The sequence below is a fragment of the Rousettus aegyptiacus genome, unplaced genomic scaffold (genome assembly GCF_014176215.1).
Source record: "Rousettus aegyptiacus isolate mRouAeg1 unplaced genomic scaffold, mRouAeg1.p scaffold_m13_p_12, whole genome shotgun sequence".
NCBI lineage: Eukaryota > Metazoa > Chordata > Mammalia > Chiroptera > Pteropodidae > Rousettus > Rousettus aegyptiacus.
This window is the reverse complement of record NW_023416287.1, coordinates 24,257,608-24,279,960: the sequence shown is the minus strand read 5'-3', so window position 1 is coordinate 24,279,960 and position 22,353 is coordinate 24,257,608. Positions and strand designations below refer to the sequence as shown.

At 38.0% G+C, this 22,353-nt stretch overlaps 1 protein-coding gene across 7 annotated transcripts in view; it reads left to right on the top strand.

The window, feature by feature from the left end:
* Positions 1 to 22,353, top strand: part of SLC23A2 (solute carrier family 23 member 2) — a 112,230-nt gene that overhangs the window by 15,774 nt on the left and 74,103 nt on the right. For 2 of the 7 annotated variants that reach the window (XM_016134531.2, XM_016133943.2), the window contains exon 2: positions 850 to 976. The exons of 2 other annotated variants lie outside the window; for them this stretch is intronic. The gene's annotated coding sequence lies outside the window, so the exon portion shown is untranslated. Of the gene's footprint in view, positions 1 to 849; positions 977 to 4,281; positions 11,435 to 15,616; positions 15,636 to 22,353 lie in introns of those variants that run through there. 3 more of the 7 variants (XM_016134088.2, XM_016134155.2, XM_016134461.2) reach the window with 3 other exon arrangements.

Sequence of the window (22,353 nt, the reverse complement as noted above, 5' to 3'; positions counted from 1 at the left end):
ATTTTAATTATGAAATGTATTCATAGGTGCAAGAACGTATAAAACACTCTTGTGTAATAAAGGTGCAAGGGTGTAATAAACAATAAAATGAACGTGTGTACCTATTGATAACCCAGCTTAAATAGAATGTGACGCAGCTTTTTTGGAAGCACCCCTCAATATATTACTATATCCCCCACCCCCATATACTTAAGAGGCTTTAAAAGGTGGTTTTTGAGTAGTTTAATCTTTGCTTTCCCTTCACGTACAGTACCTTCAGTTTATTCTGGCAGCAGCACTGGAGGCAATGTAGAGTTACAATTAGAAGTGAGGGCTCTGCTGTCATAGTCTTAATGGCCTTTGTTACCTGTGCTGTCAATCTCTTACAAGCTCTAGGACTTCACCAGGAGGTCTCACTGCTCTTCAGTTTTCTTACCTGTAAAGCATGAGCCCCGTGGTTCCCAAGGGTTGTGGTGAAGATGAAGTTGTGCACATATGAAGTGTATGTAGCACCATGCCTGGCACACAGAACTAAAAAAGTCCTTAAACATTTTTTTTTAAGTCAAGGCCCTATGCTAGGCAATGTGCAACTAAAAAATTATCAAAGAGTAGAACCCAACTGAGTGTAAAATTGCTTTTTCTAGATGTTCTCAAATACCATTTTCCAAAATATTTTGTGCAGAGAGTTGATTTTTAAGGGACCAAAGGTGCAGTCTGTGATCCTTGGAAATGTTCCTTAGGAGTGAAGAAGTAATAGAGAAAGTTCTAGGATTGGGCACGGAGGAGTGAGATTAAGACACCATTCATGTGGTGTGCCTCCTGCTAGGTTATCTTTACTCTATTTTTGCGTAACCGTTTGTTTTTTTCTAGCTAGGTCTTGACTTGCTAACTGGGATTCCCTGTGTGGATTCAAGCTTGGACCTGGACAGCGCAAGGAAATGGCGCTCAGCGGTGTATAACAGAAAGCATATGGACAGGTCCACGTCCTGGCATTTAGGTGCGTTTGAAACAGTATTTCTTGTTCTGTGTTTTCATGATAGAGTTGTGCTCACAGCTTGTAGCCTTGTAGGGTTAGAACTCATTTGTGCTTGCTATCACCCTTTGCACGAGTCAGCAACAGTCTAAACGCAGTCCTCGGAATAATTGTTAGGTTAATGCTAATGAAAAGGTAATGAACTTATTTAGGCCAGATTCCACATAGTTTAAACCAGAAAACAAACAGGCACGATCTTGCCACTTATCCTGATAACAAGGTAGGAGGTAAATATTCATTTTTCTTATCAGCAAATCTTTAAGTAGGTCCTGCTGTTGGTACTCTTAGTCTGGGTTGCAGGTATGAGTTCTGTGTGTACAGAGATTTAAGACGTGTTCCTTCAGTGTTCCTTCACTACAATTTAAGTAGTGAGACTAAGTATATGTACATTACTAAGGTGCACATTCCTTTTTTCTCTTTCCTCTTTTCCTCCTACTCTCTCCCTCATCCCAAAACATGATGGGCATTTTGGTTATTTTAATTTTTTTTTGCTATTATAAAGAATACCGCAGTGAAATTTTTTTTGTACATATCTTGGGGAGAATACCCATAGGTAAATCCTGGCAACAGAATTGTTGGGCATAGTCATAAGATTTTTCAGTTTTTAAATTTCAATAGATATTGGCAAATTGTCCTGCAGAGAACTGCAAGGATTTACAGTCTTACTGATAAACATTTTCTCAAACACTTTATCTTGTCAAAATTAAATTTATTCAAATAGTGGGCGTAACTGGTATTATGTCTGTTTTTAGTTGCTTTTAATTTACATATAATAAAATTGACTGTTTAGAATTACAGCTGTAAGTGCTTTCACAAATGCTTAGAGGGGATCATTCTTTTTAAAAAAATATTTTATTTTTTAATGAAGTATATACTTGCTGTTTAAAAAGATAAATAGAACTTGGGAAATTCCAAAAATTGGGAAGAAGAAAATGTTCTTGATCCCACCAACTAATGATACCACTGTGAACATTTTTGTGTCTTTCACTTTTTTTGTTTTCTATGTGTAGCCTTTTTCCCCCTTAAGCTAGCATCATCAAACTGTATGTGTTGCATTCTTAGAAGTAATAGTTATTAATGATGAGGGAGTCAAGGGGAAGACAATTTTATCTGGGACTAGCTGCAAAATGCATGGTCTTCCAACCCTCAGACTTTCAGTTACCACCTTTATATTTCAGTTCACTTGTCTCTCTCTGCTCTGTTCTTTCACAGAGCTTCTCTCTCACATCTCTGGTGGTCTTTAGTAGGCACTTGTCAAACGTACATGCCATGACCAGCTCAAATTCAGCTAGTCCAGACCTTGGTCATTACTTACCTCGTCAAGCCCATTTCCTTACTTATTTCTGAAGGGGACACTTTTGTTCTTTTTTTTAAAAGAGGTAATCTTTGATACCAAGTCTCTGAGTATTCTTTTTCATTGACATTGCTGCTTCTGTCCATCTTTTTTTCTCGTTTTTGCTTTTATTGTCCCAGTTGCCAAGATCCTTAGACTTGGGGTTAACACAGTAGTTTCTTGATCTTTCATCTTGAGATTGTCCAGCAGTGGAATCTTTCTGCTCTCATCACCAACTCAGATACTCATGTTTCCTAAAGTTATGTTGCATTTGCATTTAGAGAGTCCTTTGCCTCCATGAAGGGTTTCTTACTCCACCCTCCACAATATGCTCTGGGCTCCATGGTGGCCTCTGGACTTCATGGTGGCCTCCCATTCAAGACTCTCCGACCTTCAAGGCTGACCCGAATGTCATTTCTGACCATTTCAAGCCCTGTTGAGTTCCTTTTTCTCTGAGATCTCGTGCATAGTTCGATCATTAGCACGTGTCTAATTCCCCAGTGGTCCTGGCCTATCCAGTTAGATGGTCAGTTGCTTCATGTCACTCCATTTCCATCTTAATGTTCAGACTGTTGTGGCAGTACATGAAACTGGCCAAATGATTGGTTTATTCCATTTTCTTTGACACATCAGTACAGATCCTGAAATGTTAATCTCTTACTAAACAAAAAAGAGAAAGCTTGCTAGTTAGCATCCTTTATCTTTGTTAACAAGGATATACAGGTAATAGTTCATTGCCTGGGCATTCATACCTGAGAACACCAGCTCTCTCCAATGCCTGGGACCTGCAGACCAGGTTTCCCGGTTCTGATGCAGGCTCATTTTAGAAGTGATCCACGCATGCGGAGGGACATGGATATAAACTGGATCAAAAACTTTGAGTGAGGAAAAATGTCTCTTTTATTGGCAGCTGATTTCTGAAAGGCTCTCTGGTAATTCTTGTGTTTTTGGTTTATAGACTGTGCTGTTGACGTCAGCGTCCCACTTTTTCATGTCTAAAACATGTTATATAAAAATGCTGTGTTGTTTATAGTTGGATCAGCAACAAGAGAATTAAATATTTACAGGAACAATTGGGTAGTTTCAAAACCCTATGTAAACAGTGATGATTACAGAGCTTATAAAGAAGGTAAGGAAGAGTTGTGTAACATTTACTGTGAAAGTGATTTCAAGCATATTAGAACAATTCCAGCCTTTTCAGTTGATTTTTAAAATCAATGTGTCAGTGTTGGATTAAGACCAGATGTTTATAAATTGTCTGAGTTGTTTGCTGACTTTCTGTTTAGTATGGGAAAATCTCGGTAAATCTGTCCTAGTTCTTCTAATGATAATTCTTTTTAAGTACAGGTGTTACTTCATTTTAGATTTGCCATACAGGACCAGAACCTTCAAGTCAGTAATGAGAAAGCCCCTCTGGTTTTGAATAGTGTTTACTCTTGGATGGACCCTCTGTTTTCTTTAGATTTCTTGCTGCTTCCGAGCTTCCGGCAAAGAGCTTCAGCTCCCCTCATGACTTTTCAGCTTGTGCTTGTTAGCATGTGAATTTCTGCTTTGGCCTTTTTCACATCTGGCTTTTTCCTTCCTTTTCCCAGTGCTGTAACTGTGAGAAATTAGGTTATGGCACCTGCTCCTCTCCATCAGTGCAGGCTGCAGAGCTGGTCGTGTAGGATAGTAACACAGAGTTTGTTCTGATGTTTGGACTAAGATATATGGCCTTGCCTGTGTTGTGTGTGTGTGTGTGTGTGTGTGTTTGTGAAGTCAAATTATCAGAACACATTCTTTGAGTGGAGTCTGGTTATGATTTACTTTTATTTTTCCTCATATACACTATTTTTAGACTAGTTTTGTCCAATCCAGTTATAGTTTAAGAAGCACATGTAATTTTGTAATAGCTATATTAAAGTAAAAATAAATAGGTAAAATTAATTTTTAGTAGTATATTTCATAATCTGATATATAAAAATATCACCTCAAGTATCAACATAAAAATTATTAATGAGATATTTTACTTTTTTCCCCCCCATAGTAAGTAACTCTTTGAAGTCCGGTGTGTACTTTATACTTACAGCACATCTCAGTTGGCACATATCAGGTGCTCAGTAGTCACATGTGGCAGTGGCACAGCTCAGGGCCTGCATTGCTTTATTGCTGCTGAGTAATATGTTCTCAGCTTGTAAGCTTCTGGATTTGGGGGTATTTCATAATGTAAACCACTTCCATTCACGGACCGCATAATAAATGTATACTCACAGTCAAATGATGCTTTTGTCACCTTCCCCTTTCTCATTTTTTCCCTGTCAAACTGAGAGGTTTCTCGTTGCCTGGAAATGCTTCTGAACCTGTTCAACAGGCAAATTGATTTGGTAGGCAGTATTTCTAGATGTTAATTCCCTAGCTCAAGAAGAAAAAAACATTTAACATTTTAAATGTATATACATATATGTAATTTTTTAAAAGTAATTTTCTTTTTTACCCAAGAATCACAAATATGTTTTGTAGCTCGTAATTGTAGACATGTTAAAGTTAAGGGTCCAATGACTATTTCTCATTTTTTTTTTAAAAAAATAAAGAATGGATAACCTAGGGAAATGTGAAGAAATAACAGTACTTTTGTCAGAAAAAAATGGCATTTGATAGAGGGTAAAAGGATATGAGGAAATACAGAAAAATCAGGAGTTCCCTAAACACAGTAGGTTCTCAGAGCAACAAGAGTGCCTACCTTCGGCCACAGCTCCAGTTTCCTTAGTTACTCAGGTGCCGACAGCATGACCTTGGAAACGGGCCTTACGTGTCTGGTTCCGGGGGAGCGCTGACCCGGCCTGCTGCAGCTTTGGAGCCGTTGACTTACATCCATGTGGTGCGTTCAGTTTTGTTTTGTTTTGTTTTTTACCTCCCACTGGTTTCGAGTGCCACATACTCTCCTAGTTTGTCTCACCTGCATATTTATTTTATCCTTATGCTTTAAAGATTAAAATGATATATACACATTGTAGAAAAATAAGAGCAAAAAAGCCATTTATCGTATTCTCTGGAGATATTCACTTGTTGTTTTGGTGTTTTTCCTTCATTTTCTCTGTGTGTGTGTGTGCACACTATAATGAGATTATCATGTATGCTTTGTAATCTGCCTTTTCTTCCACTCAGTGGTCTACTCACTGCATTTCCATGTCAGTGAGTACTTCTATCACCAATTTTTTAATCCCCCAATATTTCGTTACAAGCATGTACCCACAGTTTAACCTACCAGTTTTCCATTTTTAGACAGTAATTTTTTTCCCTCCAGTTCGAGATTATTCTAAGCACTATTTTAGTGAACATTCTCATAATGAAAAATCTGAGCCTTAAGAGTAGAATTGTTGGGTCAAAGTTTATGTGTATTTTTAGCTTTTGATTAATGTTGTTAAATGACCATCTAGAAATGTTCAATTGTTATTCCCATAAGCAGTATATATACAAGTGCTTGTCTGCTAAAGGGACATTAAAAAAATTATTCAGTAATCTTATAATTTGTTGAATGAATTATAAATGATACATTTTAATTTTATTTACACTTTTTTGGATTTTTCACATTTTTTACCAGGAAGCTTATACATGATTATGTTACCATTAGCAAGACAGAATAACATCAAAATAAAAAAAGGAATCTTGACAGCATTAGGAATTCTTAGAGCCAAGCAAACTGCGTTTATGTATGTGCGGCTGAGGTGTCTTGAAACCAATACTCTAGAGAACCTGCCTTCCTGAACTGGTGGTGGTTCACTGGATAAATTTTTTGGCATTCCCTTCACTCTGAAATCTTATTTTCTGCTGGTCAAAACTTAGGAACCAAATAGATTCAGAAATGTGTGGACTCCTCACTGCAAGAACTCAAGAACAGCATAAATTTGAATAAAGAAGAATACTTGGTATAAATTGTGGTCATTGGTTTGGAGGGATCAGCAAAGGCAGGTGAGCAATTTGATTTGGATTTTGGGGGGGTCTGGAAAGCAGTTGCTGAGGAACTGATAGTTTAAACAAAGATCTGAAATATGAGCAGGAATTCTCCTATGTTACAGCATTGCAGGTAGAGAGAGTAATAGGCTGTGTTCTGCAGCCTTGGTTCCACCATGCCTGTCATTCCTGAAGTCCATGCTGATCTGCAGTATCCACTTCCCTTTACTTTTTTTGCCACCACTTACAGCCTTGGCCATTCCTGATGTTCCTTGAGAATGTTGGTATATGGCTCGTGACTTTTCTTTCCACTGTGTCTTCTAAGATTATCTCTAAGCTGTTGGTTCTTTCAAACCTCACTGTCTCTTTACGTGATCTTTCCCAGAGAATTTTACTTCGAGTTCATGTCAGATTTCCTGGTCCTTGTCATCTCCCAGATGACACTGTTGAAATCTTGAGCTTGGAGAGTCTCCTGTGCCCACATCCTTTCTTTCCTAATTCTCTTTTGTTCTCTTCCAGTGGTCCTTGTTCCTTGGGCACTTAGGTGTTCTCTGGCTTCTATTTGCCTTTCTAGCCCTTTTTAACTCCTATGGACTCCACAGGGAGTCATGTGACTGTCATCTTATCAGTATCATGATTTCCTCACTCTGAGTCGGCCCCATAACTTGCCAACTGTCCTCAGTGACAGTCCTACTATTTAATTTTCTGTGGGTTTTTGTGTGTATGTGTGTGTCACTTGTACTTCCTGGAGAGAGAAACCAGATATCAAGGCGACTTCTTCGTTACCGTTAACAGGTTCTGAGCTCAGTTAGACCCTTGACTTTTTTCCTCTTTATGTCATTGTTTTTACTCATTCTTTCCCCAGTCTCATCCTCAGTTTCCTCCTCTTTCACCATGACCTCCACTTAGTTCATGAAGAAAATAAGTCATCAAATAACTGCCCCCTCAACTTCTTGCCCTACTACCTCATTGAGTATTGAGAAATAAGTGACTATCTATACACATCTCTGCCCACTTTATTCCACAGAGGATATGAGGCAATCACTACAGATGGTCTGTGTGGAGCTGTTATAACAGATTCTAAATGTTTTCCTACCAGGGTTACAAGAGAACAGCTGATTGCTTCCTGTGGCATGGTTAAGACTTCTGATCACTGGTTTATGGAGATAGGTTTGTGCGCCAAAATTGGCACAGCCCTTGGAGAGGGTTAGGTTAAATCGCCTCCCCAGGTGGCATTGCTCGTTTGTGGCACGGTCAGGGCTGGAATCTTTATCAGTGGCCTTTCCTTATCTTAAGTAAAAATAGGTAAGGTGGATTCCCCCCCCCTCCGGCCCGGGGGAGGCAGGATTGGAAGTGAAGAGTTCAACAGATTTATTCATAATTAAAAAAGTAAGGTAATGGATGTATGTGGAACAAAATCTGAAAGGAACATGAGGACAGACATTTGACTGCAGGCCCCCTCTCTCGAGGCAACCACTTTCACAGGTTTTTTTATGTTTGTTTTTTTGTATCCTTCCAGAGATTGTCTTTGTTAAAAGGTTGTTTTTAGTTATGAAAATTCAAATATAAAGAAAATGAAAGCACAAACCACTCATATATCAGATACCAGGTCTAATAAATCTAAACATGTTGTCTTAGTTTTAGGATTAAAAAATAAATAAATAAATAAAACATTTTAGATGCCTACTTTATATTCTTTGCTAATCTTATATTCTCCCTCTCTCTCCCAGAGATAAATTTGTAGTCCATATTTTTACTTTTGTATTACATGTTTATATATCCATTCACTCATACAATATTGACTGCATGATTTAAAACCTTAAAATATCTCATGTGGTGTTTTTTATAGTCTACTTGCTCTATCAAGAACATATTTTCAAGTCGTTTTGACCCAAGTGGTTAGAATGAATTCGTTTTAACTGCTCTGTTTTTTCCTACTATTTAAACATACCAGAAGTTACATATACTCATATCGATGTGTTGGTTGGCTACTATTAAAAACAGGGTGGAATATGCTGAGAGATGGCATTGCTGGGTCATAGTGCACATACATCTTCGGCCTTCTTCTTGTTACCAAATAGTTTCTCTAAGTATTTGAACTAATTTACATTTCTGGAAACAGAGTTTATCCACAGCTTTACCAACACTTGGCGTTATTATTGAACTCTTATTTTGGCCTTATCCGAGGGGTGTTAAAAGGTACCTTGTTTTATCCATTCACTAGAGGTGAGTGTTTCCAGGTTTTGGCTATTGTGAATAAAGCCACAATAAACATTTATATACCGATTTTTGTTTGAACATATGTTTTTATTTCTTTGGGTAGATAACCTGGAGTAATATTGCTGGGTAAATGTATGTTTTAAAGAAATGGCCAAACTGTTTTCCAGAGCGATCATTCCCTTTTACATACTTACCAGGTATATATGAGAATTCCAGTTGCGCTGTGTCATTTTTAGCACTTTTGAGCAGTTTTCCCTTTTCAGTCATTCTAATAGGTATGTCACATTTTTTTTTAACTCAAAGAATTAAAATTAAAAATGAATTCTATTTTTAAATGATTTAAAGCAATTGGTTTGTGCTCTTCTTGGTCTCGAATGATCTTTTTTTCCCTTTAACTCAGAATTAGAGCATTGTATTAGAGTACCAAATAATGATAAAGGATAAAGAAGAGGTAGTGTAGAACAGCATAGCATTTGCAGGTTGCTGGCTAGAAAATTGGATAAATGTATTTTTCTTGCTGTTACCAAGGTTCAGTAAGTTATAAAATCTTTGATTTATTGGTTGGACGTTTTGTTTGTTTTATTTCTGGAAAATATGTATTAAAACTTTACAGCAAAAGAGTATTGAGTCCACATTTAAATGACATCCATCTACTTATGTAATTATTCCCCCCTCTAGGCTTTCAATAAGATTTAATTTGAGGATGTTTGTTCTATTACTAAAAACAGAAGTACAGAAACCGCAGATGTAGGCTGACACTGTTACTTTATAGTGCAAGATCTTTGAGGCCCACTGGGTAATGACTTTCCTGCACTTAAAATGTCATGCCTGGTCTGTAGCGTGTGGTTCCAGATTCCCAGTGTAGTGCAATTTTTCCACTGTCCCTTGTATTCTTCTGCATGGTGCTGACCAGGACACACTGTCATGTGAACTTTGAGTTGGAAGGATACGGTTTGCACAGTGGATTTACTTCCAATGCTGATAAGCTAGTTTTTACTTTCTTTGCTGGATTATGGCATGTGCTGCCAACACATTCCGAGTTGCGCTTTGAGATTATGAATGAGTGGTCATCCTTTACATGTCTGCCAGAAAAGCTGGTTTAATAAGTCTTTGATAGTAAAGGTGCACAGTGCATTTATTCATCTGACCAAGATGTTTCTCCCTTTTCATGATCCTTCCATTCGAAGGAAAATAACCTTCAACTAGGTTTGAAATATGTACTGGTACATTTCCTTTTGAAAATTTAGTAACTGAGGGTGTTCTAAATGTGTTATCGTGCTACATTTTCTTTTGTTGTTGTTATTTTTTTTGCTTTTTAGGGTATAGTTTTGGCTGTTTTAATTTACCCATATATGAAATAGAGGCTCCTTGTGTTATATGATTCTTTTTTTCTTACTGTTTCACCATTCTAGGGAATCGATTGATTCATTATTATAATGGCTCCAGCAGCCAGGAAGAGGGGAACAGGGGGGGCATGCTTACTTCCACTCACATCCTCTTGGCCGAAACTTAGTCACATGGCCATACCTAGCTGCAGAGGAGGCTGGGAAATGTGTGCTCAGATTAAAATCAAGAGTTTTTATTATGTTAATTGTTAATTGAATGAGAGAGGACTCTTGGAGACAGCTGGTAGTCTCCGATACTTCTAATCAAATAGAGAGGTTGCTATGTGAATCAGAATAGCACATTGTCAGAAATAAGTTGGATTTGAAATGGAAATGTATTTTAATTCTACTTTTCTATATGTTTGAAATTTCCTCAAAGTTAAAAAAAAAATTTTTGTTTTTAGTTTCAAATATATACTGTATTGTCTAGACATTTATATAGTTTATGAAACAATCTCCCTGATTACTCTTTCTTCCCTTTGGCTCTACACATAACCTTTACCTTACTGTTGTCTGCGTTCCCTATGCCGTGCTTTCTGTTCCCATGACCCTCTATCAATTACTAATTTGTACTTTTAACATTACTTCGCTGCTTCCTCCCAGCCTCCTCCACCCCTCTCCCCTCTGGCAGTCAGAGGGGAGACTTATTTCACTGATATGTGGAATCTAAGGAACAGAAAAACAATTTTAAAATATTCCATAATTTCTTCCTTTTATCGGGTCCTGTTATTATAACACCAGAGGGCACTGTTAATACATTTGCTTTTAGTGTTTATAAAATTTGATTTGCCCCCAGATTGGATTATTACAGAGTCAGAGTAGTTTTTGTTCATCTGATTATCCTAAACCTCCTTTGTTAATTTACAGTGCCCTCACTGTTGTGAAACTGAAATGTCAATGTGTAACATTTATTTGGAAAGGGAGAAATAATTACCAAATGTATAAGTTATTTTTTTTCACAAAATAGGTTAGATTTTCTTTAAAGGGAAACCATAAATGAGAGATTACATTAATCAAAGCAGATATTTTAAAATGCGTAATTATTTCTGCAGAATTAAACGTTTTTTAGTATTCGGCCAAGTTTAGCCTTTCAGTTGTTTTGCTTTGTTTTGTGGCCTAAATTTACTAACCTTTTGTAGGTACTAAGAATTGAGCTACTCCTAATTTTGCTTCCTAGTACAACAGGAGGGGCATAAATAAAACTTAGAAATCAGATGAAAACCAAGAAAGCACAATTATAATCCCCCTTGGTGTAGAGATAACCACTGTACATTGCTCGGTGCAATGCTGTCTGCTTTCTTATCACCCCTGCACATGTGTGTTTACACCACTCTCAAAAAGACGGCACTGCGTGAGTTAATGCTACTGCACAGGATGTTTCTATGTTCAGTTTGTAACTGACTCCTTTCCTGGAATATCTTATTTAGTGCTTTTTTTTTTTTTTAACTAATTTTCTGGATAGACAGACCTGTAAATAACTATTTTCCGTTATTTGAACTTTAAAATATTTTTCTTATTGGATTGGAACTTCAAGAACAGTATTCTATAATGGAGGTAATCAGACTTTGTTATGTTTCTGTCTTTAGTGGGCCCCTTCTGAGTTTTTTAGGGTATATGTATCTCATTGATTATTGCAATGAGATCAAGGTTCTTTCTGAGGACATTTTACTTCTCTGTCAGAATGCACTGAAGGCTTTATTCAAAAGCTGATGTTCAGTTTTATCAGATGCTTTTTTGGTTTCTGTTGATCTTATACTTTTTCTTCCTTCTACTTGTTGATGTGAGTTATAATATTAGCTTTTTTACTTGTGCTTTGTCAAGGTTAGGATCAGGATTATGCTAGATATTTTAAATGATTGGCAAGCTTTTTGTCTTTTTCCAGTGCTTTGCAGTTGTCCAAGTAGCATAGAAAGTGACTATCCCTTAAGGCTTGGAGATATTTGCCTGGGAAGCCACCTGGGCCCTGTGAGGTTTAAATGGAGGGTCTCTAGTCGCTGTGGGCTTGGGAGGTTTGTTTAAGCGCCCTCTTGGCTGTATTTATCAAGTTATCAATTGTGTTGTTTATTTACTAGCTAAATTCTCTCTTTCTCGCTTTAATTTCTTTTTGCTTTCTTCATTTTGTTACTTATTCTTTCTTGTTTAAATTAAGGGTGTTTTTTACAGTTTCAATTTCACCTATGACCCAACAGTTATTTGGGAGAAAGTTGGAAAATTTTGAAGTTGTTAGCCTTTCTTGGTTGATAATTATTTTTAAAAAATCTTTTTGGCATTATGGTCAGACAATGAGAAATATAAATGTTTCTTTTTTTTGGTGAGGGTTGAAATGTTCATTTGGCATGATGGTCAGTTTTCACAAATGCTTTTTAGTCATTGTAAATAAAGCTGTTTTCTGTGGGGGTGCAGTGTTTGATACCTATTACATTAACCTTATTGGTTATGTTGGTCAGATTCTCTGAGCGATACAACTCCATCCTGTGCTCGTAGCCCTCCACCCTCTTGCTCCCCCACTCCTCATCTCCTTAGAGACAGACAGATATATATATATATATATATATATATATATATATATATATGTATGGAGTGTTGATCATTTTGTCTATATTGCTAACCATCGTGTACCATATTTCAGTGAAATAATGTTTAGAACATAAGAATTGTCATATTTCTATTATGAATTTTGTACTTTGGCAATGTAAAATGACCTTTTCTTCATTTAATATTTTCTGTCATTTAAAAAAATAACAGTAAAGCAGCATTAACGTTGCTTTATTTTTGTGTCATTTTGTTTAAGGTCTATATTTGGGCATTTATTTTTTTGACACATCTGAGAATATTTTTAATAAAATGAATTTAACTAATTTGCAAATTTAGTTTTAGACTATAGTCTTTTTCAAATTCTAATAATGCTTTCATTTAAGTAAAAAAAAAGACCTATTTCTCCAGTTGTCAGAAGCTAAGATCTAATGGTATTTTTCCATTCCTGTCTGAAAGGCTTTAGCATCTTCCTATTCCCAATCTTCAGTCTTTATTCGACATGCTGTTGTTCAATCTGCTTTGTTATTAATAACATTTTTAACATTGCATGACATATGCTTAGAGAATAATTTGATACATGCATTTTGTTTTATAACTGGGTTTATGTTCCTCATTTAGTTTAGTTCTAATCATGGTTTTGGTTGACATTCATTAGCAGCTTTGTATATTGATGGTCTTTCTGAATCTTTCCTCTTAGGTGTTTAGAGTAAGGCTTCAAGCTTTTTTTATTTCTTAGCCCATGCATGTCTGAGATTGCAGTTTTTGGCTTACCCACGTGAAGTGAAACTTGTCTGGGTATAAAATTCTTTGGGAAAACTTTTACTTCAGTTCTTTATATATATGCATTTGCTACTGACTTCTTGCATTTAATGCTGCCTTGGAAAATCCTAGGGCATATCTTAATTATTGCTACTACTTCCTCCTCCTTGGATATTTCTGTCTTTTTTATCCTGTAGTTAAATTATTTTGCCAGGATTTGTCCAAGTATATCTTTCTTCTCTCTGATTTTGTATGACTGGCATGACTTTGTTATCTCTATACTCAGATTTTTATCTCATCTTTTTTATTCTACATCTTTCGTATCTTTCAGTCTATTTCATTTGTTCTTTATAACAAGGTTTTATTGAGATACAATTCACATACCATAAAGTTTTCTCATTTACAGCGTATAGTTCTGTGGCTCCTAGTAAATCAGACTTGTGTAAACACCACCACAATCAAATTTTAGGACATTTTTTTTATCCCATAAAGAAATACCAAACCCTTAACAATCACTTCCCATTCCTGTCTACCATTTCCGCCCCAGCCCCAGGCAACCGCTAATCTACCTTGTTATGTTTCTATAGATTTCCTGCCTGAACATCTCATTATAAATGGAATCATACAACATAACTGTCTTCTTTGTTCTTTTTATTTTTAAATCTGGTTAATAAACATGGATCATTCATGTCTTGACTTTGCTCTTTTCTTTTTTTTCCCTCCCTGGTTCTCATCTCTGAACTAGAATTGCCTTTTTGGTAATGACTCTGGCAATACCAGAGTTTATCAAGCTTGTCAGTTTTTTACCTCCACTTTCAGATTTGTTTTCTATTTTCTTAAGTTTCACTTCTCTTTGTTTCTAAGCTAATTTTGTGCTTTGACTTTTCCTTATAATTCTTTCCAACCCCAGCTTGTTGTCTCTTGATTTCAGTCCATTTTCTTCATTGAATTGTCTATCTTATTTCTTTTTCTGATTGTCTTTCAATACCAACTCTTTTGTTTTGTTTGTATTTTATTCTTTTCTCCTTTGTTCCAAATTAAAGTTTTCTCTCGGTCCCTGCAGTAGAAACTCTGAGGTTAATGTCTTCACAGAATATCCTGAGTACAGGTTTTGTGTTCAGGATACAGAAACTGGGAGTATTTTTTCCATAGGCTGCATGCTAGATTTTTCCTCTTGGCTCACCTCAGAGCAGGGGGTGTTCTGGTCTACCTAGGCCTGTTGACCTGATGGCTTGGGTATGTCATATGTTATCTGTGTTCTGGGAACTTGAGATAGTGACTCTCCTGCTCTTGGACAGTTAAAGCGTTTGGCTCCCATCCTTCTCCCCAGCCTCTACTATGGTTTCTCTTGTCAAGTGGTATCTTCCTGTTATGCTCACTGCTGCTTTCCTTAAGATTATTCATGAATAAGTAACACTTAGAGTTCCTTTTCTTCAAGAGTTTTGCCGGTTCCTCTTCTGCCTTTATCCCAGAGACTCCCTGTACCAAGATGTATTTTGCTGCTGCCAGTAGATGCCCCTTCTCCCTGGCTGTTTCTCATTTGATCCTCATGGTCCTGTCTAAATTTGGAAAGTGCAGTTTGGTGTTGGGGAGATGGAGGCAGGGATTGGCCCTTGTATAGAACATCCTGAGGGGCAGAGGTGCCCCCTGCCTAGGTTTCTGGCAGGCTCTGGCTTAGAGTCAGGACTAGAAGGGACAAAGTCTGACTGGGTGTGGCTTCTTCCCTCTTACTGACACTAGGTTGTCAGAGTGTGTTTGCCTTTTTTGTATGTCTTCATGGGCACTTTGACTGTTCAGTGGGGCCTCTGCAGCTGGCACCTGCATCCCATATGCCACGTCTAACTGGGCTCCAGCAGTTAGCTCTTAATATTAGTGATATGTTGGCTTTGCCTATCATTTAATGAAGAGATCATACTTTGAGATCTATTTTTAATCTCTGAAAGTCTTTGAGCTTTGAAAACAATTGTCTTTGGGCCCCCAGTTGAAGAAATGAAAAATTACAGAGAGTAAAATTAATACACCTTTTCACTGAAGCTGAAAGCAGTGTGGGTGGACTTGTTCTTCTGAATGGAAGGATTTGGAAAGGTAGGTTTTAGTTTCCCTTATTTGTGTAGGTTTGAGAAATGTAATCTCAGCAGCTGCTTGGTTTCCACAATAGAATATCCAGCGTGCCATGTAGATACATAGACACGGCAAGCAGGCCGTGCTGGAGGCATGCAGTAGCCGTTTGTAACCAGGTGGTGGCTGTTGTGTAACACAAGTAGAAGGCATTTCTGACTAGGTGGTGTGATTATACAATTTCGGTGAGCCTGTGGGTTATAAAAGCCGAAATTCCTTCAGCACCCAAAGTGGCTCATGCTGAGCATTGGGATGGTCCCAGCCTTGCACAGACACCAGAATTGGTGGGTGAGGCACTGATTAAAGAATATTTTTGTTAATAGAGTAAGATTTCATTCCGCAGGTAAGACTATTTATTTCTGGGTACATAAGCTCTGCTTTGGGGAATTTGTGTCTGTATGTGTCTGTGTCCGTGTGTGCACCTGGGTCTGTGTGTGTCTGTGTGTGTGTATCTGTGACCATGTGTGCTTCTGTCTGTGACCATGTCTGGTTTTCTGCGAACATATGACTGTGCACGTGTGTCTGTGTAGGTAGGTGGGTGAGGAGCCTGTGGCTCCAGTTTGCCCAGCTGGGTTACCAGAAAATCTCCAAAGTCCTTCTCAGTGTTGTCAGACATTATTTTACTATTAATAACTGAACATTAACATTTATGCCCCTCTTAGAAGGCATTGCCTTCATTAAACAAGTGAGAAATAATGATGCTAAATGCCTGATCTACAACAATTAAAATGTCAGATTTAGTGTTTTTCAGGTGTTCATCTACTTTATTTTCTGAGTGAGCTCCAGTCCTGAGACTTCCAAGGCTCTGTATGTACTTTTATGTTTCCTTTTATACAGAATTTTAAAGAGTTGAGGAAAAGTAAGTACACAAGCAAAAAGGAACACAGATTAACAAACTTCATGGAGAGTCTGGAGGACCTTTTAGCTGAATACATCTTTTTTTAATCTTTTTAAGGTTTTTGGGTTGTAAAAATGTCAGGTTCACTAGAAAAAGCAGTAAATCTGTGGCATAGGATTCTAAGTGATTGCAGTCTCCGTATTGACTATTGAATGGGTGTGTGTGTGTGTGTGTGTGTGTGTGTGTGTGTGTGTGTGTTTGGTTAGGAAGAGCATGCTCCTTTGCAGAAAAATAATATATAACATTCTCACAGGCATGGGATATTTTTGAAGGTCAGGGAAAAGCTATTATTTCAATCACTGTGTACTTGCAGTTAACCTGGAGAATAATTACAGTGTCCCAGCCCTGGGTAATTGCAGTGCACTTCAGGCAGATCCACTCTCCACCATCAGGTTTATGCAGCAGGGTAGGTGAGATTTCAGCACCCTTTTCCTCATCTTGAGAGTTTGCGAGGAAGAAGGGGAGGTGGAATTCTTGGTAGACAGAGCTAGAGGGTAGTGGGGCTGGGATGGGGAGAAAGGGGATCCTGCAGAAGAGATTTGCAAATGGAATTTCCTCCAGACACTAGGAAGAAAGCAGGTGGTTGAGAGAACGGAGTCAGTGAGCCAAAGTCCAGCAAAACTGAGCAGGTGTAATGGATAGTCAGGAAATAAGGAAAAGGTGGAGCTTGAACTCTTTCTGCAGGTGAGAGAAGGAAATTTAGCTTTGGTGCTTGGGGTGGAGGAAAGGGCGAGAACATGCCGAAGAGGAACGGTATGGTCTGAAGAGTTATCCAGGGAGAGGGCTAATAAGTACATTGAGCTTGAGGCATGGAGTGAACAGTTATTTGAAATGCTCTTCCCAGCAGAGTGGCAACAGTAGCTGGAGGCGACCGATGAGCCATCAGCTGTGCTGGGTAATGGAGGACGGTGCTGGGGGCCGGGGTAGTACTGAGGGTGGCACAGGGTTAGCAGGGCAGAGCCACCCCTTGGAAGTTACCTTAGCACCCAAGGCTGTCCTTGTCCTTGTTCTGGAAAGTGCTGGGGCCAGACATCAAATAATAAGGGTCACTTGGAGATGTGGAAGAGGAGAAAGCTGCTTTCTTTCCACATTCTGCCAGTAACAGGAGGTTTACCTTGGCTTCTTCAGAATGACCTTCAGACATAACCTCTTAAGCCTTTTCTGGCTGCTCATCTTCAGAGCCTTGTTCTGTTGTTAGTCTGTAAGGCAACAGGAACAGCTTTCATGCCCTCAGAATGTTTATTGTATTTGCCACTTGTCCTTGGCTTTTTGTCCAAGGGTGAATTAGCCTTTCCGTGCCTGAGTTTTCTGAAGTGTGGAGATAATAACCACCCTTCCCCGAATTTTGATAAGAGTATCTTGGATATACAGGCAGTCAATTCTGCACTCTTTTATCTTGTCATTAAAATTCTGTTTACATGGGGATGTAAAGTACAGCATAGGGAATATATTCAGTAATATGGTAATAACTATGTGTAGTGCCAGATGGGTACTAGATGAGGCAGGGAGATCACTTTATGGATTATATAAATGTCCAACCATTCTGCTGTATACCTGAAATTAATATATGTAATAATATTAAATGTCAACTGTAATAGAAAAAAAAGTGGAGGAAGTAAAGGGGAATAAGAAGTTCAAATTTCTAGGTATAAACCAAATAAGTCATGGAGATATAATGTACAACATAAGAAATATCTAGTCAGTAATGTTGTGATAACATTGTATGATGTCAGATTGTTGCTAAACTTAATCATGGCTATGACTTCTTTAGGTACCTAAATGTTGGATAACTATGGTGTATACCTAAAACTAATAAAATACTGTATGTTAGCCGTAATTTAATTTTTAAAATTCTGTATTAAATTAGCTTTTCAGTGGCCCTTGTAATGACTGATGGGTACATTTAAAATAGTGTTTAAATGAAAAACATTTGCACAAAAGTGATATGTTAAATAATACACAGTAGAAATCAATGCAGTAAAACTTATCTTAATTTTGCTTGGGTTTTCTCAAATATACATTTATATTTTAATTCTGGCCCACAGGCTGTACTTTTTGCTTCATACCTTTCCCCTCTCTTGTCCCAGCCACACGATTTCCTTGAATAAATTTGGAGGGCAGGGATTAGGTTTTGTTTCTGGTGTATAACTAACTGGCCCATGGAGAAATGTTTGGGTTTTCTCCAAATATTTTGTGTGATGGACACTGTGTCTCTGCCCTCATCCTTGCCTGGACCAAGGAGCCGTGTGCCACGTAAACACAGAAAAGGGGCAGCTAACCCAGGAATGCTTCTTGGAGGAGGTGGTCCATGCAGATACCACCTGGGGCAAGAGAGGCATGGTGAGGATATGAGTCTTAAGGTCTTGTCTTTATTTAAATATAGTTTGGGGAAGAGATAGCTGCTGGATGGTACCAGCCACAGCATCTGATACCTACAACATTAAGTCAAAAAAAAAAAAAAAAAGATCACTGACTTTGTATTTTAAAACCTCTAAACCAACAAGATTTCAGCTGCTTTGACCTTTTACTGTACACTTGTCTCTATTTTTTCCCCTAACTGAGCAGTGGATGAGTCAGTGTCTTTTCATCTAGGTAGCTATCGCTTTCCAAGGCCCGTGCTGTGTGTAAACTAAAATCAGCAAAATAGCTTGTCTTGGGCTGGATTTAAGAGCTGTTGTAGGATTTAGTTTAGTTTGGAACTAGAGCTTATTCTGTACCAAGGGCTTCTTGGACCAAGTCTTTAGAAGAGACTGAACAGTTTCTTTTTCATTTTATCATTTGTTCAATTAACTTTATGCTCCATAAAATATTTGCTTTCAATTAGGAATGATTCTCCCCACTCATGTCACCCCATGGATAGTCTAGGGATATTTGCCATGCCTGTTCAGTGGCTTCTTGTCTTCTCTGACCCATGATTGAGGTCCCCAACTACATTTTTAGGTGATTCCTAAGTGGTCCAGCAGTATTCACCCAGGGCCCCTTTTCTTCCATCTTCAGAGCAAGGTTGTTGCCATGGGTGCCTGGTGGGTCCTGAGGGTGCGGCCTCTAAAGGATTGTTCCACTTGGGGTTCTCTGCAGATGGTTTCTGGCAACCATCTGTGCATTTTCCTTCAGAAATCTAGGTTTTACCCAGCTTTTAAAATTTTCTTAAGAGAACAGGTACACAAACCAAGACAGTGACAGAAGGCCGACACAGCTCAAGGGGTGCAGTGGAGGTTTTCTTCATTGCAGTCGTGGTGGTTCGGGTTATGGCTTGATAGACTTTACAGAAAGCTGCTCTAAGGTCATAATTCTGGGTGCTCACTCCATCGTTGTGGCAAGGGCATAAAACGTCTTCTTTTCAGTGCTATCATCTTGTGTCACTTTAACAGATTATTCCTATGCCTTATGTAGTTTAAGACTCAGCAAATAACCTGATATAAATTGGGCAATTTTAATATGCCTTTTATGTCACTAGGCCTTTTATGTCATTTAGTTACGTCAATGACTCTTAGTTGTTTGTTTGTTTGTTTTTGACTGACTCACAGTACAAAGCATTTTAACTTGACACTGGGTTACACTTTTTTAGTGGGGTGTGCACTGGAGTATTTTGTTCTGTTAAGTACCATTGCTTTAAAAATTCTGGTTGAGATCCACCAAGTTGATTTCAGGCCCACTAGTGGGTAGTGACTTATAGTTTGAAAATTAAGAGCAAGAGTTCTTGGAGTGTTTTGGAAAAAGCTGTAGGGTGACTGGTTTATTTTTTTAGTTACACCCTGTAAGCAAACCATCATTATAAGATCAAACAATAACCACACTTTAAAGGTTCATTCATTGCCGTTTAAATGGAGTAAAGATAGCTAGGAGCAATGTCAGAAGTGTAAACTCCTTAAAGCAGCATCTTATGTATTAGGCAACCATTTAAGTAATTACAGTTGAAGGGAGTCGATCATATATAAGTTGAGGATATTTGTTCCAGTAGTCACTTTTTGGCTTGAGTTGAAAGCATTTAGGTCAAATGTTAGCATTGAGCAGAATTTAGTGGAGCAGCCACAGTTCAACTGTAATCCCCTAATGATGGGATTTAAGCAGAAAGCCATGGATTGGCTTTTAAAGTAGGCTTTATCATTGAACCTGGCTGCCTCTGAAAGCTCTTGTATATATCTTGGGAAGGACTAAACTACCACTTGGCAAGTTGGTTTTGAGTTTCTTTGTCTCACAGTCTTCCTTCTTAGTCATACTCACCTGATGAGTTTATGCAAGTGGAGAAAATAACATTATCCCACCCTCAGTTGCCCATCTAAAGATGTGGGTGATCTGAAGACCACTAGCACCAGAACACTGTGCATTTGTTAAAAATGTAGATTCTCAGGTCTCAAACAGATCTATAGCATCAGACGTTGGGGGGAGAGAACATTTTTTAAGTTAGTGGGATACAGGAGTTTTTAAATCATTTTTTCCTTCAAATATTAAAGTTTTTGAAATATTAAAGTATAGTTTACATGCAGTAAATGGACATACATATAAGTGGAGTCACCAGAACCACAGCCAAGACATAGAACATTTCTGTCACTCCAAAGGTTTCTTCCTCTACCTTTGGAATCTCTCCCTCCCTCCATTCCTGTTCTAGGTCACCACTACCTGCTTCCTGTCATTGTAGATTAGGGAATGAAGCAGTATATGTGTTTGGCTTCTTTCACTCGACATATCTGTGTGATTCCTCCATGTTGCTACGTGCCTCAGTAGTTGCTCCCTTATTATTGGTGGGTAGCTTTTGTATGGACTCATCATAGTTATCCATTTGTCTGCTCTTAGACCTTTGGATGTATTGAGTTTTGGCTTGTGTAATAAAAACAACTTTGAACATTGTCTATAAATATTTGTATAGAAGAAATCTGCATTTTGCTTCCCCAGTGAGCTTAGGGACATAAACCACTGATTTTATTCTCTCTTCTTTCTTATTCTTGTATTATTTTGGAGAACTGTGTTTTTTGCCCTGCATTTATGTTTCCGATGTACTATTCATTCAGTGCCATCTATTTGGGGTAAATAGGTATCTCATTAACATTTTGTGCTTAGTTTTGTGCTAAGAGCTGTAAATATAAAGATGAATTGTACACAAGAGGAGTCTACCCTTTGGGAGAGCTCTGTGATTAACTTGTTCAGCCTTTGGGCTTTGGACTAGGGTCTGCTAGGTGCTGATGATAGGAGGACACGTTTTCTTAGGATTTGGTTGGGCTGCTAAGAAACACAGAAGGTCTTATTGGTATTTAACTTCTGGAACAGCTCAGCCCTTAAATCCTCTTTAAATAGTACCATCATACTTCCAAGTCAGGTGGCCATGGTAAGCCACAGTGAAGGATTGGAGAGAAATGGTCACATAGAAATGATCAGAGGCTGAACAGCTGATGAAATAAATACTAATTAAAAGCTTTTCTGCATTTGTGCTTGATTATTGGTGGTGGTTTAATTCTTTGGCAATTGAAAGTTTGTTAAATATTTTACTATTGTACTCGTAGCAGAATTTTCCATATTGCTGTCTTTTACCCTGTTAGGCTTACATTTATTTTGAGGTTGACTTTTTAAAAAATATTGTAATGATTTCCTGCTTGCTCGAAGGTAGTGATTTTTAACTGTGGCTGCACGGTAGTATTAAAACATCCAGATGCTCAGGCTACAGAGACCTATTTAATCAGACTCCTGAGTGTGGACCCAAGCCATAGTGTTTTTAAAGTTCTTAGGTGGTTCCAACATGGAGTACAAGTTGAGGGCCACTTCTTTGCGGCAGCCTTGGTTAATTGGTACACCTCCTCTATTGTCAGTTCCCCCCTTTACCTGCTAAGTATAATTTACAAAACCTTGGCTTTTTCCCATTCTTGCAACAAAAGTTATTTTACAACTTGAGACATGAGAATGTTATTCCACACTGTCCTGTAACTACAGGGCTGTGTTATGACATCTCAACAGGAAGGACTGAACTGCTTTGTGTTGCCTTGTTAAGGAGTAGCGACACCTCTAGATCTATGGGGAAGAACTGGGTGCTGATGTGGACATCATCGGGCTCTTTGGGGAGAAAGTTGGTATACCTTTCATTGTTAAGTAAATAACTTTAGGAAATATAAAGGAGTAAAAAAAAAAAGTAAGTTCTTTGCTGTCCTACCCACCAGCATTTTGGTTAACATTT